The sequence below is a fragment of the Rutilus rutilus genome, assembly GCF_951802725.1.
Source record: "Rutilus rutilus genome assembly, chromosome: 25".
NCBI lineage: Eukaryota > Metazoa > Chordata > Actinopteri > Cypriniformes > Leuciscidae > Rutilus > Rutilus rutilus.
In genome coordinates, this window is record NC_140229.1 from 6,134,979 (window position 1) to 6,151,473 (window position 16,495).

A 16,495-nucleotide genomic window follows, 5' to 3' on the forward strand; every position below is an offset into this window, starting at 1 on the left:
AATCTAAATGAATGGCAGTGTTGTTCAGACTTAACAGTTTTACTGCTAAACAAATTCACCATACAAGCAATCGGTTGGACTGAATCGCGTTAAAACAAAAGTTTGTTCGTGAATCACACATAACTTGCATATTGATCAATCTAAAGGCATGTCAAGCAAGGTCACACTTGGAACTAGTTGGACTAGTAAAATCACATTTCTGCAATCACATGAAGTATAGACTAAACATAATGAAATGCGTAATCTATGCCTTGCTTCAGAGTTTGTAGCTATCAGACTGACAGAGCAAGAGAAACTGGACGATCTGACATACCAATGTCATGTGTTGAACATTCATTGTACTGTAGCAGTTAATGTAAATTAACTATTATAATTCCGTGCCAAAATTCTGCATAAAATGGTACTCATGCTGTGCTGTATTAGTGCAATTATAGATAATGATGGCTCCATTTTACAGATGCCAGCTGTTATAATTTTCCATGTAACCTTCTATAATTCAAAAACAAATCCAAACCTTTGATATAGGCCTGGAAATTGTATCTGCAAATGCTTTTGTAGTGTAATGTACCTTTTTTGTTTGTTTTAGCAACATGCATCTATTCTATTCTGCTCTATCTCATCTATTCTATTCGTGTCTATAATAATAGCTACCGTTATTATTTTGACCGCACGATGTCGCTATTCTCACGATTTTTGCCCCTCACCTCGATCGTGCCAGAAGACTCATTATGCAAGTGGTCAGTTTATTTATAAAACAAAATGAAGGGGGGGGGGGGAAAGGAGAGTTTGTAGAGGAAAGAAAATCTTCAGCCATCATATTGTAAAAAGAAATTTGAGTGAAGCCCACATGTTTTGCCCATGTGGTCTCCAAATCTTCTCTATTTTACACTATACATTTGAAACAAATTAACTCAGCGCTTCAATCTTCTCGAAGGATTCGAAATCAGTGTATACCTCAGAATTTCAACCACATTAATAGTATGCCAGAGAAAATCATATGCGTGCAATTAAATCGCAGTATTTTGTGTGACCACATGTGCGGTTTGAGCCAAGATCATATTTGAATGAATTAATCACAGATTTTTCTCACATGAAGGCACAAAACAGATGATTAGCAGTGCTGAGATTGTGTCACGCAGCCTTCGATGTGAAAGGGGAACTGTGCAGCTCTGTAACGTCAGCGTATGTTAAGAGTTTCAATTGCGTATTCCCATTTCCCATCCTTAAAGTGATTTGAGTAACTAATGTGTGTGTTTTTTTTTTCCATACAGAACGGTCATGGGTATCATTATGACCCTCCCAGCGTCCGACTGTTCGTGATATGGAACTGCCGATGGCTTTTGGGCAGATTTCATCTCCTGCTGTCAACTCCAGAGTCTTTGTCTGGCTAAGATGGCCCAGTTTCGCCGTCGGTGTCGTGTTGCAGGCTCCGGCCGTGTGTGTCTGTGTACGCAGGCCTGTGCTAAGCGCGCCTGTTGACAGGTATGATATAGAGTGCATCTGCCCCCAGAGCCCTCTCACACACAGCAGACAATTGAGTGCGAGATCGTAATGGGAGCGGGGCCCCTAGGGGCCGGCCGTGGGGCTGGGAGGGCCGCGGCTCCTGTGTCATGGCTAGGCTGGTGTCAAGGTTTGAGTTTACGAGCAACCCCCAGCCTCTCTCTCTCTCTTTCTCTCCACTCAGACACACACACATACACACACTCAGCATTACTAAGCCATGTGCCTCACAGAACTCTGAAATTTCTCCCTTGAGGCCAATCCCTCGTAATCAAAATTAATTGCCTGTCCTTGAAACTGTAATCGGGTTTCACTTTCTCTCTTTTTCACTTTTGAGCTCAACAGGTTCAAATATTTCACATACATTGTGTTAATTTGTCAGTTTAACGTGAGTACTGGCTGCTTGCGTGAATGCAAAATGGCTTGCATGAGTGAATCTCATGAAACCTGTCACGAACACGGTTTGGTAAGCATGTTGATGTAACATGATAAAATATCTTTACTGTCTGTTTTTACAAAAGGTGAATCTCGTGAAAAACTATCCAGATCATGTTTCTCCCCAAAACCAGAAGAAAGAAATATTTAGCTGTTAAACTATACGTTGCAACGGACATCTTATTCTTAATAGTCCTAATTTTTATTTTTATGTTATATATATAACTATATTTTATAGGTTTTTATTTATTTTAATGTTTCTGTTGGGAATTTTTTCCCAACTGCTATAGGGCTGCTTTTGTAAATTATATTAGTCAAATTTTTTTTGTTTTGATAAGTTGCATATATTATATAATATAGGCCCCTAAACATATATTACATTTAAAGGCCTATATATCACCTCAATTTTGCCTTAAAAAAAAATATATATATATATATATATATATATATATATATATATATATATATATATACAACTTTGCAAACAAAGTATAACATTAAAAAAATTATATTTAAATGTAAATACATTAATTAGCTATTTCAAAATATAATTAGACAAAATTTTACCATGCTATAAAATCAAATATTTTTAACAATTTAAAAAAAATGATTGATTCCAACATTTTCTTTTTCAGCTCTCCTGTTTTGATTAGATTTTCTTAAGTGCTTCGCCTCCTGTCGAGACGTGTTTTGCCCTTATAACCCTTTTTTTGGGGGGGATTTTTCTAAATTAGGAGCTGCATTATCTGCTGTGCAAACACAGCTTTGCGCTCCATTTCCTCCAGACTGGTTTAAGACTGTGTGTCAACATTAGCAGTCAACTGGGGGATCGTATCTCACACAACCGAGAAAGAAGCTCAATTTAAACTTTTAAAAGGCTTTTCGATATACTTTGTCAGATTTATTCCACTTCTAGCGTTGCGTGATGTCAGACTGACTCTGGGACTTTTAATTTGAATTTTCAGCGGCAGATCTCTGCAAACCTACAACGGCATTAGGGCCTGGGGGGGGGGCTTTCTTTTTGTTTAATGTGTGATTGTTTGTGCCTCTTTCCCAACTCAAACATTTAGAATAAATACTCGCCCACCCCCTCTCATCGCTTGCTTCTCCCACGGACACGCACACACAGTCCCATTAGCATCTGATTTGATACACATCATGTTAGTAAATGAATGGCAAACTAGTGAGTCCCCCCCCCCTGCCAGGACAATCGATGAAATGCTCCTCAGGTGCAAACATCTCTCCAGGGCTGGTACTCAAACCTCAGTGCTCCCCCAACCTCACCGGACCCTCCTTATCAGAGCCATCCTTAATTAAGAGCCATTAACATTCTCTCTCACACCTTCCTTTCAGCCGGCTGGCTCGGCGGGTTCCAGACCCCTTGCTGTCAGGCTTGAATGAGCAATGCGCACATTTATTCACTGGCCGGAGTGCAGCCTGCTGGCCCTGAGCCGAATGGTGCCAGACCCCCGGCCCGCCTGCACGTGCAGCCCGAACAGGGCGAAAGAGAGGCGCTTTATTGTGTACGTTGTGGGCATGTAATGTTTATTAATGCTTTGGCCATGTAAACCTTTGTTTGTCATGCCAATAAAGCCTGTTGTAATATTGAATTCTGACAGATGATGAAGTGAGAGAGGAGAGTGTCCATTGGTCTGGGACAGCTGCTATAGCACTTCTCAGCACAATACAGCTGGTCCGCTCTAATTACCTCAGCCGTGAGCTTTCAGCCCCGGTCATCTGAGAAAAATGTAAACCATTCGGTAGGAAACAGTGAGACGGGGTTCAGAGTGAGTTATTGATAATGTGGCGTGGAGCACATCATCTGGAATTCATGCTGCTTCCTGCACATAAATTCATTTGGAGTCAAGTGCGTTTGCATGGACCATTTAACCTAGGTTTCATTATAATTGATCATGCACAGTTATGGCCGTTTCAAACAGTTGTTGGTCATTTTAATGGAAATGGCTGTAGAGAAATGCTTTATTGAGTTGGTTAGTTCAACATATACTGTAAATAAAACTCAGAATCAACATGCACCAATGCTACATTTTTCTAAAACGAGTATTCATTACTTCGATGAGCTTGTTGTTTCTGCCTTAAATTATTACATTGTTTAAATTTGTATACATATCTGAAATACATAACTTACCTCTGATAACAGATCACTATAAATTGTAATGTGGACTCATGCATTTTCTGTAAAGCTGCTTTGAAACGATGTGTATTGTGAAAAGCGCTATACAAATAAATGTGAATTGAATTGAATAATTAAAAAAAAACATTATCTTTAACAAGACGGAAATGTAAAATGCTAAAAGATATTTTTTTTGAATTCATAGTGGAAATGCATGCATTTGTTAAATCATATTTAGCATAAAGAGACTAAATCTATTTTTAGGAATACAATTTTGACGATTTTCAAGACAATTATAGGCACATTTACCCCCATTTCTCATTATTGTAATGCAAAAATAACATTATTTCTAAATATTTATTATGATAGAATTTGCTGCACTGCCTTATTAGGTTAGTTTACTATATACAGTAAAACACTTATTTTATCTTTAACAAGACAGTGCTGTAAAATGCAACAAAAAACTTTATTGGTGAAATTCTAAATAACAGGAGATAAAAATACAGTACTTGATAAGTCGTATTTTTAACATGAAGAGGCTAAATCCTATTTTAGGACTATTAAGATGTCGGCATTGTTTTGACACAATGTGACATTATTTTCATGACAATCAAACACATTTACCCCCATTTCTCATTATTGTAATGCAAAAAATCTCATTATCATTAAAATGTAAAAAAAAAAAGTTAATCATTTAAATTGGAAAGTATTTATATAATATGATAATATTTGTTTTACTGCCTTTAATTTATTTGGATTTTTTATTTATTTTAATGAGTTGGTTAATTTACCCTACAGTAAAAATATATATATATTATTTTTTAACAAGACAGCAGTGTAAAATGCTGTAAAATGTTTTTTTGGGGGTTGAAAATGTATATTGCATTTAACAATGAATACATGTTCTTGTTAAATCATATATTTTGGATAAAATCCTTTTTTTGTAAAATATAATGTATAAATCTTTCAAAAAACATGATCAAGCCATTTTTCACCCTAAAATTATATTTAGCATAAAGAGACTGAAGACGTAACTTTGACACAACATGACGTTATTTTCATGACAATTAAGCACATTTACCATCATTTCTCATTATTGCAATGCAAAAATATCATTCTCATTATTAAAACGTGACAATTTTTTACATTATTTAAATTGTATTGGATTGGTCCGAAAAGCTGTAAAGCACAGCTGAACCTTTAAAGACTTGTTTTCATAGAATGCATTGTGATTATAACACTAATATGTTTTGCAGATTTATTTTGAGCAAAACCTTTCTTAATGTCTGATTTTACAGTGATTTGTATTCAGACAGACAGTGTGAGGTCACTCAGGAGGCCATTAGCCGTGACCGTATCACACGGTCTTGATGTGCGCTCCTGGGGCGTAAACTTCACCTCGGTTCGGTCTGACACATTTCACAGGGGACTTTTACAACCTGTGGGTTGCGGTGGCCTAAACAACATTGTTTGCTTTGACTGTGGTTAGTGCAGTCGCCACAGCGTTTAATGGTCTATTTGGTGTGTTGAGAAGAGGCTTTTTTGAGAGACTGGGCTTGTCTTTTACGGTGAGAGTCCTAATAGTACCTCATTTCCTTTCCACACTATAAGCTGACCAAAACAGAAGCAAACTGATGGCACGGTAAAGCCAAACACCTCAGATAACACCTCTGTTGTCCACATGTCCTACAGAGGGTACTTCATCTTGAGTTATGCTGTAAAAAATGGCTTTGAGAAATGTCATTTTAATGGGGAGAAAATGTAAAAGTACTATAGTAAGTCGGTTAAAAACAAGGTTCAAGGTTCTTTATTATTTGTCACATACATATACATGTGATGCAATGTAGTGAAATGGTTTTCCCCTATAGTTCCTCGTCCCACAATGCAAAAATACTCTAGGAACGTCTAGGAAATTTCTCATTAGTGCTGTCAAATCGATTAATCGCATCTAACATAAAAACATAAACGTTTGTATATATATATGTAATGTAATGTAATGTACTTTATTTATATAGCACCTTACATCGACCGATAGGTAAACCAAGGTGCTTTACAACAGATTAAACAACAATTTAAAACAACACACCGAAAAACAAGTACAGTAATAAATGAGAGAATAAAAAATACAGTAAAAATAGAATAAAAATAAATATAAAAGTGCCACCACACTACTGGGTACTAATAGCCATTTTAAAAAGATGCGTATATATATATATATATATATATATATATATATATATATATATATATATATATATATATATATATATAGTATATTTGTGATGTCAAACAAAAGTTTGTATACATATATATATATATATATATATATATATATATATATGTATACAAACTTTTGTTTGACATCACAAATATACTATATATATATATATATATATATATATATATATATTAGTATATTCAGTAGTAGTTTTTCAGTATATTTTAAGTAACAGTCATTGTCTCTGATTTTTATTATTATTTTTTACAGATAATTTCTGGCAACCACAAAACTTGTGTCTGATATTTACTTAATGTTTACTTATTAGTACAAATATGTTTTCTGGTAATTTGTTTTTTTTTTAAATATTCACCGGATTTTTTTTACAATAATAATATTTATCTTATTATTTACTGTGATTGATTTTATTATTGACACTTTTTAAACTGAATTGATATTGATGCTTGAGAATGACATCAAATATCAAATTCAGTATTATTCAACAAATAGCATTTCTACTTACTTCAAGGTTCTTTAAATTCAATAATGCAAACATATTTTATATGACTCTTAATTGGTGTAATATGATTCCAGTGATTATTGTCCACAGGGACATTTTTGTCCTGGTCTCAGAGGGCAAAATCTGATGTGGGGATAAATCAAATCAAGCATGAAGTGTGCTGGTGGTCAGACCTCTTGTCCATTGTTCGACTGACCCATTGATTCCCCAGGGAGCTCAACATGGTGGCAATTAGTCTGAACCCTTCCCCTCCCATCCATTAGTCAGTCCAAACAGCATGCAGCACACCAGGACTCCCCCGTCCTCTTAATCATTAGCCTCTGGTTCAAACAGAAATCAAAGTCAGATCCTACACACTTCCATTAGACGAGGCTATCTGGTTGTGTTTAGTGGCCTAAATCCACTTTCTGGAGAGCATTTGTTCCTTTACGACATCGTGAGGAACCCACTTGATCTGTGGCTTTCTTCAGGAGACCTGACACAACAAGTGGCCGGCGCTATCCAAACAGGTTTATCACACAGCAGCTTCGCCAGGCACTCTCCAGCTGTTTGAAATACTGTGACACATCCTTCCGCCTCACCCCTTCTCTCGGTTTCCTTGAGGAACAAAAGAGGGATTTCCTTTTGGACTGATATATGGCGTGGCTGGATGAGTAGGAGTGAAACGGCGGGAGTTATAACGCGAGGTAGAATGTCATTGCGTTATATGCTTGTCTCGTCAGATTAGCCCACGGACCGCTGACAGACAAAACGAGACAAGGTGATGGGGATTTACTTCCCTTCGATCTAACTCTGCGATCATCCGATTCGTAATCTAATTGCAGTGATTCAGTCTCGTATACCAAAAGCTTTGTGACTGGTTTAGTTTTTCCTTGTTCACTGCAGGTCTGAAGGCCCATTGGAAGAGCTGAATACGCACACAAAGAGCCCGAGAGCGGAGCTTGTGGGGCCCCGTGGCCCCGTCCTCCCCCAGCCCCAAGACCAACTGCTAATTCCAGTCCGGTTTCCACTTCCTGTAGGGTGTGTGAGGGATGGGTGGTCATTGCACAGACACTGACTTTTACGCTAACAGGCTTATAAATATTGAACTATTTCGCAGGACACATACCATTCCTGTGCCTGTAATCGGTTATTAAAGCCTACATGTCGACTGCAGTGATGCTAATAGAATAAAAATGGTCTGTTGGAGCCTGTCCAGGTGTAAGTTAGTGTCTATATTCAGATCAACTGGAATAGATACCATCACATGTTTATATTTGTGGCAGATTTCAAATTAATATTTAGATTTTTATGAGTGGTTTTAGTGCATTGCTGTGCTGTTACTGGTTTTAGCGTGTTGCTTTTATATTCTGCAGTTGCTATGATAGTTTCTAGATACTGCACATCACATCAGTTTCATAATTTACATGGTAGCACTTTATTTTACAGTCCTGTTTGTCCATGTACAGACTATGTACTTATTATAGTAATTACAATAACTGGATAATAACTCGGGACCAACCCTGCACATACACCTAAACTTAACCTTAACCCATGTAGTTATCTTATATTACCCAGTACTTTCTTCAGTAAGTACACTGTAAGTACACACAAGTGCAACCATTCACATTCATGTACAGTATTTGTCAGATTATTATTATTATTTTTAATCCAAACCTACAATATTGATGTTACAAAAGCCATGGTCTATTATTTTTAGCTACAGGAATGCCCAGCGATGAACAATCACTTTTAAAAAGTTTGTAACAAGTTTCAGATTAATTGCAATGTATTATGTAATGTAATAATGTGTTTACACTTGTGGCAGATGGGAAACGTATATTACCGTTTTTCCGATCCGGTTTACTGTTTGTGTCCAAATGCACAGACATCATTGTAAGCAAAACATTGCAGTGAAGTTTGTTTGAGTCATCTCTCTGCTAGTGGCACAAGTTTAGCTCACTGGAATGTGAGATCAGCAAATGGAGAGGAAGGGATATGACTATGGCCTCCGCTGGGATGAACGGGGAAACAGAGGGTTTGTATTTATATACAATGGGCACTCACCAGACATTGCACGCTGGGACTGAGAGCTTTCACCACTGTGTGGGGTTAAAGGTTAATAGCCTCTTGGAGTTACATGCATAGAGCATGGGTGAGAGGTCACAATAGGGAAATGAAGACAAACAGGTCCAAAGTTTCACTAATTTCAGATTGGAACTTTAGAAAGGCATAACCTGTGCCTTAAGGCCCTTGCACACTGAGTCCGAAATTTTCGTATGCGTTTTTTTCGTATTCGTGATTCGGTGGCTCTGAATTGTCAAAACACCATTCAAAATGCTTGCTACAGATGCGAAAAACACCGAAAATTGAACCCGATCCAATTCTTTTTTTTATGACGGACGAAAGTTTCGGAGGCAGTGATTGACATAACGCGAGGTCGTATTTATTTTTTAACATGCGAAAATTTCGGGTGCGAATTTTGGACTCAGTGTGCAAGGGCCTTTAAACTGTTAGTTGTCAGTGTCAGTAAAATTCTGTCATTAATAACTCACCCTCATGTTATTCCAAAACCGTAAGACTTTCGTTCATCTTCAGAACACAAATGATGATCTTTTTGATGAAATCTGAGAGCTTTCTGTCCCTCCATTGACAGCTACACAACTATCACTATGACACTTCAAAAAGTTTATAAAGAGATCGTAAAACTAATCCATATGAATTGAGCGGTTTAGTCCAAAGAAACTTGATCGCTTTATATGATGAACAGATTGAATTTAAGCTTTTATTAACATATAATCATTGATAAGTGAACATAAACAGAAGCTCAACCGAATCTGCTTGACACACGAGAACAAACCTCTTGCTGAAGCTCAAACGTGCTGCGTAACACGAGAATGAACCACATTGGTTCTTGCTGAAGCTCAAACGTGCTGCGTAACACGAGAATTAACCTCATTGGTTCTTGCTGAAGCCCAAACGTGCTGCGTAACACGAGAATGAACCTCATTGGTTCTTGCTGAAGCTCAAACGTGCTGCGTAACACGAGAATGATCCTCATTGGTTCTTGCTGAAGCTCAAACGTGCTGCGTAACACGAGAATGATCCTCATTGGTTCTTGCTGAAGCTCAAACGTGCTGCGTAACACGAGAATGATCCTCATTGGTTCTTGCTGAAGCTCAAACGTGCTGCGTAACACGAGAATGATCCTCATTGGTTCTTGCTGAAGCTCAAACGTGCTGCGTAACACGAGAATGATCCTCATTGGTTCTTGCTGAAGCTCAAACGTGCTGCGTAACACGAGAATGAACCTCATTGGTTCTTGCTGAAGCTCAAACGTGCTGCGTAACACGAGAATGATCCTCATTGGTTCTTGCTGAAGCTCAAACGTGCTGCGTAACACGAGAATGATCCTCATTGGTTCTTGCTGAAGCTCAAACGTGCTGCGTAACACGAGAACGAACCTCATTGGTTCTTGCTGAAGCTCAAACGTGCTGCGTAACACGAGAACGAACCTCATTGGTTCTTGCTGAAACTCAAACGTGCTGCGTAACACGAGAACGAACCTCATTGGTTCTTGCTGAAGCTCAAACGTGCTGCGTAACACGAGAACGAACCTCATTGGTTCTTGCTGAAGCTCAAACGTGCTGCGTAACACGAGAACGAACCTCATTGGTTCTTGCTGAAACTCAAACGTGCTGCGTAACACGAGAACGAACCTCATTGGTTCTTGCTGAAGCTCAAACGTGCTGCGTAACACGAGAACGAACCTCATTGGTTCTTGCTGAAGCTCAAACGTGCTGCGTAACACGAGAACGAACCTCATTGGTTCTCGCATGTCATGCTTGAGCTTCTGTTTACCACAACTGATGTGTGATCTGATGATTGTTTATATGTGAATAAAAGAATTCAATCTGTGTCAGTTGTTGCTGTCAATGGAGGCACAGAAAGCTCTCAGATTTCATCAAAAAGATCATCATTTGTGTTCTGAAGATGAACAAAAGTCTTGTTTGGAACGCATGAGGGTGAGTAATTAATGACCGAATTTTCATTTTTGGGTGAACTATCCCTTTCAGATTTGCTTTTAAGTGTGTACACTTTGGCATTTTTTTATTACCTTGCAACACATTTTAGTTGTGCATTATCAATTTTAAAGATGCAATACAGCAGATTTTTATCACAATTATCCTAAACATAAACTGGCATACTGTCACTGTGCCACGTGTAACTCTATGATCAAGTATACACAGGCAAGATGTTATGGCTTTACGATTATGTCTCCTTTTCATTTCCTGAAAGCAACTATTGAAGTATAAAATCTGCAAAGTAAATTCTGCTTTGATTATAGCCAGTTGTAATGATGTCACTGCGTAGGCTGATCTTAAAATAAGAGCATTCTAATTTTATTAGTCAATGAACAGTCATTAGTCAAGATCAGCTGCTGTACAGGCTGCATAAAATGGTTATTTTTAGTTTAATGGGACGTAATGGTCGCGTATATTAAATCTATTTTTCGACCTAATTGCAGCCATGTCATGTTAACAAATAAGTCTGTCTTTGCTCTACACCCTTCCTTACTAGATTTAGAGATCTATCGGTGCTGCCCGTCATAATTAGCACCTTCCCTTTTCATGGATCGTGAGTATCGTACGAGACTATGATGAAGGCTTTGTCTTACATTTGTTTTAAGGAACCACATTTTTTTGCTAAAGTGAGCTCTTCCTTCTGCTTTTAGTCATCAACGAGAGAAACCGCAAAGATTTAATAGCTTCAAAATGTTCCATCAATCTTTGTCTTTAGCAGTTGGCTTCGAGTCTAGGTTAATGTCACTGCCTGTTTTGGTATGTGGTTATCCTCCCTATTTGGATTCACTTTTTGTGACAGTGAGCGAATTACTCAATGTTACATTCCAGATGTGAGTTTTGTTAAAATTTCCATATGCCTGTATGCTTTCAGTGCATAAAACTCACTCAGATTTGACACCTTGGCTCTCAAGACGTACGACCACTGAGAAATTAGCACAACAGATGCTGCAGAAAACGATTAATCATTGCTGCCAAAACGACATGATGCCTGTGAGAGAACTGAACAGCAAAAATACAAATTCTGGGATTCTGTGTCGTCACCGAGGGGAGATGAGACTATCTGACCTGTAATTGCTCATCGCAGCCCTTGAAACTCAACCGTACTCGTCTTCAAGGGTACAATGTATACAGAGATCTGTAGAAAGATTTCCACAGAATTTCAAACTGACAACATTCACAAAGTTCTATGTATTTTCCATCCCTTGCGGGATGAAACGGAGGCAGCAACAGATCTTTTCTTCCGTATTGTGACATGCATTCAGTGTAACAGATTATTGAAAAATCCCAAAAATGTAGGTCTTCAGGACTTTGCTCTATGCATCGGTTGTTGATTGGATGTTGAGATGTGGGCGTGGCACTCCAAAAGTGAAGGCAGATAAAGATCAATAACATGCATTAAGAAAAGGGTTCATTTTCATGTCATGCCGACTTTAACTTTTTAAGCTAATTTGCTGATGCTTTTAGCTAGTGATATTTTATTTTATGATACCTATTTAACGCATTTTTACCAAGTTCAAATTGGAATTTTGTTGCTTTTAGTCCATAGGTCTATTTGGCCCCGTTCACACCGCAAGTCTTAATGCTCAATTCAGATTTTTTGCTCAGATCCGATTTTTTGATTGGCTGTTCACATTACCTTTTAAAATGTGACCTATGTCTGATTGCAGTGTGAACTGTTTGAGGTTTCAAACTAACCCGCATGCGCAAAAGAACAATAACAATGACATCAGACGCAGCACAGGTTGCACTAAAGTTCGGAAGGTTATGGAGGAAGTAAGCATATTCGCTTTTATTTCAAAATGTTTGTGTAATGGAAGCCGTAACATTAATGAGCAGGTGAGGAGGACAAGAACGAAGAGAGAGAGAGCAAAATTGGCTATTTTTGCCTTTTGCGGGTTTATGGCTGCAAATTCACTACAGAGGTCGGTGTGGATGCGTAGACGAAGTCAGGAGTGGTGGGAATGTGATGTGAATAGTTTCACTGAGATGCTGTTTTTTGAAAACTTTAGGATGTCGAGGGCAACTTTTGATTATCTGTCAGCGAAGTATCTCCCCATATACTAATTAGGTCTAACACCTCACTCTCCCTCCATTGACTCGCTCCATCGCTGTTCTCAATATCTAGTCAAGTTTTTAATGTTAGGCTACTGTCTGTGTCTGTTGTGTCTATAGGGCTTCGCCGGCGCATAATTGTGACAAATGTCGACGTAGATTGACGTAAAAGTCGCATCAAATCCGCCTTGGTTGTTCACACTGCGGCCGCATTGAAAAAAATCAGATCTGGGTCTGATTCAGGACCACATATGTATGTGGTCTAAATCTGATTTGAAAAAAATCAGATCTGGGCTAGATTTGAGTGTTCACACTACCTCTGAAGAAGTCTGACCTGGTCACTTGACCCCCAAATTTGGGCCACTTTTGCCTGCAGTGTGAACGAGGCCTTTGTTGGCTTTATTACGTTCTACGTATTTTTCACAATGCTAGTGTGGTCGCAAAAGTTGACAAAACTAACAGATTATAGACATTTACTTGATTAGATTTGGGCATGTCTAATATTTTGACAAATTATTTTTAAAAAGGGATCCCTTTGATACTATTCAATTTCGACAAAATTCACCCTATCTAGTTTTGAAATGCATATTATAGATCTTTTTGTGAACGATTAATCTGTGCATGTTTTTCATTTTTTTACTCCCACGTTTTTTTTTTTTTTTTTACCACATAATGATTAAAAAATTTCGCAATACACAAGAAAGGATCTGTGGCTACTTCTGTTTTATCGTGACTTTAAATTCATTCCACACATTTTAGCTGATTTTCCACAATAAGTGCAGAAAGCGTGGGGTGCGAAAAGCCCAATGTCGCAAAGCGTAGGCCTATCATCCATGCTATTCCTGTCTCACAGGTGCTGGAAAACAACCCAGAATATGAAAATCTCCTGGCCAAACCAAGAAAATGGACATTATGATGCTGTACGAATTAATCACCACATGTTGTTCCATCTTCCTCGTAGGGTGCAGAGAGACTGTGTGGAAAAAAATACCCTAAAGGATTAACATTCTCTTCTCACAATGTTTCTAAGCAGCTGTGGGTTTGTGTTAAAGAGCCGAACTGCAGCTGCATTCGCTGTGCATTCTCCGAACAGAAATATCCACAATGATACGAAACAGACCGTTCGCATGGCTTGCATACTTTAATGGCTCCTGAAAACACAGATCCGTCCTTTTGATTTGATGTTATTCGGCTAAGTGTGTGATAAGCAATCGGATGCCATCAGTCTCCTGAACAGGAAAAGCGTGTCTGTGATCAGGTGTGGTTATGATTCTCGGCCCAGGCCTGAGCAGGGTAATCTGTTAGCAGAATGCTGTATATTTGTCAGACATAAGGACTCCACATGTGGTGCTTTTGCAATATTTCTGTAATGCTGTGGCAACATGAATATGACTGAAGAGCTTGAATGTCAAGTGTCGGTTGCATGGTGCCAATCTGTCTAGAGATGTGTCTCTTGCTAGAGAACATCATTTTCCCAGTGGGGCGCGTTCTATGATAACCAATCAGATCTGGTCTGTTGAATACTGTAGTGCATACATTAATGTGTTGTTGCGATTGCGAAATGTTATTTGTGTTCTAATCTGACAAGCATTTGAGAGCTTTTTTTGAGAGCAATTTATATCAAGAAACATGTTACAAATTCCTAAGTACTTAAGATAATAAATCAAGCACCTAAAAATACCACAGGAACGTTTTATTGCTCAGAGGTTTTTTTTATATATATATAACTCTTGAGTCTTTTTCAGTGTGGTCCAATTCCCAGACCAATGACTAATTTCTTGAATGATTTCTTTTTAACTTTTATTTAACCAGGAAATTACATTTTTGAGATTTAAAATCTCTTTTACAAGAGGGTCCTGGCCAAGACAGGCAGCACACTTATAGTTAAACATGAAAACATTTAAGCATAATACATTCATTTACATATACAAAAATGTTCACATATCAATCAAAATAATTACAGTCAGGTAAATCCAAAACCCCCTTAAATTAATTGAGAGAGACCAACTCTTTAAAAAACATAATTTATCTTGTGATTGATTCCAATCAAATGGAGCAGCATAACTAGATGCCCTTTTACCCATGACTTTCGGGATGTTTAAAAGAAAATAATCTTGAGAACGAAGACCATAATTCTTTACACCTTTTTTTTAATGATATACTGGTGTAAATAAGAAAGAAGCAAACCCCTAATAATTGTATATATAAAAATGTACCAGTGCCCGAGTCTATGGAGAGACAGCGTGTGCCATCCAACCTGAGACGAGAGTACAGTAAACAATGATGGAGAAGGGCTTTTGAATTAGTAATAAACCTTAATGCTCCATGATAGACAGAATACAACGCCTGTCAACAATGTCAGGCACCTGCATATAGATAATATCACAATAATCTAACACTGAAGAAATAAATAAGAAGAGTCAGTTCTTTTCAGTGAATAAAAAATACTGCAAAACCAGTGTAGTCTGACTCCCGATTGAATGACTCTAATGAATCGGTACTTTTTACTGAATCAAAAACATATAGCAAAACCAGTGTAGTCCAAATCACAAACCAATGACTCTTCTGAGTTGGTTTTTTTCAGTGAATGAAAACTATTGCAAAACCACCAGTATAGTCTGATTCCCGATGAATGGCTCTTATGAGTCAGTTCTCTTCAGTGAATGAAAAATACTGCAAAACCAGTATAGTCTGACTCCTGAATGAATGACTCTAATGGTTTGGTTATTTTTACATAGGCTACAGCAAAACCAGTGTATAAATTTCCTGAACAAATGACTCTTATGAGCCAGTTCTTTTCAGTGAATGAAGTATACTGCAAAACCAGTGTAGTCTGACTCCCGACTGAATGACTCTAATGAATTGGTTCTTTTTACTGAATCAAAAGCATATAGCGCAATCAGTGGAGAGTGATTCGCGAATGAATGACTCTATTGAATCGGTTATTTTTACTGAATCAAAAAACATACAGTGCAACCAGTCTCATTCCCGAATGAATTACTCTAATAGATCGTGGTTTTTTTATTTGCTTGTTTTTTACAAAATCAAAAACATAGAGCAAAACCAGAGCGGTCCAATTCTTGAATCAATGACTCTTATGAGTTGTTTTTTTTCAGTGAATGAAAAATATTGCAAAACCACCAGTGTAGTCTGATTCCGGATGAATGACTCTTATGAATTGGTTGTATTTACTGAATCAAAACATACAGTGCAGTGTAGTCTGATTCCCGAACGAAAGATTCTTATGAGTCAGTTCTTTTCAGTGAATGAAAAATACTGCAAAACCAGTATAGTCTGACTCCTGAATGAATGACTCTAATGGTTTGGTTATTTTTACATATAGGCTACAGCAAAACCAGTGTTTAAATTTCCTGAACAAATGACTCTTATGAGCCAGTTCTTTTCAGTGAATGAAGTATAGGCCTACTGCAAAACCAGTGTAGTCTGACTCCCGATTGAATGACTCTAATGAATTGGTTCTTTTTACTGAATCAAAAGCATATAGTGCAATCAGTGGAGAGTGATTCGCGAATGAATGACTCTATTGAATCGGTTATTTTTACTGAATCAAA

At 37.7% G+C, this 16,495-nt stretch overlaps 1 long non-coding RNA gene across 1 annotated transcript; it reads left to right on the forward strand.

Annotated features, from left to right (window-relative positions):
- Positions 1 to 1,096: 1,096 nt before the first annotated feature.
- On the forward strand, positions 1,097 to 8,000 carry LOC311284603. Its single transcript, XR_014626251.1, has 3 exons — positions 1,097 to 1,182; positions 1,272 to 1,482; positions 7,693 to 8,000. It is a non-coding gene; the product is annotated as an uncharacterized lncRNA (long non-coding RNA).
- The last annotated feature ends 8,495 nt before the right edge of the window (positions 8,001 to 16,495 follow it).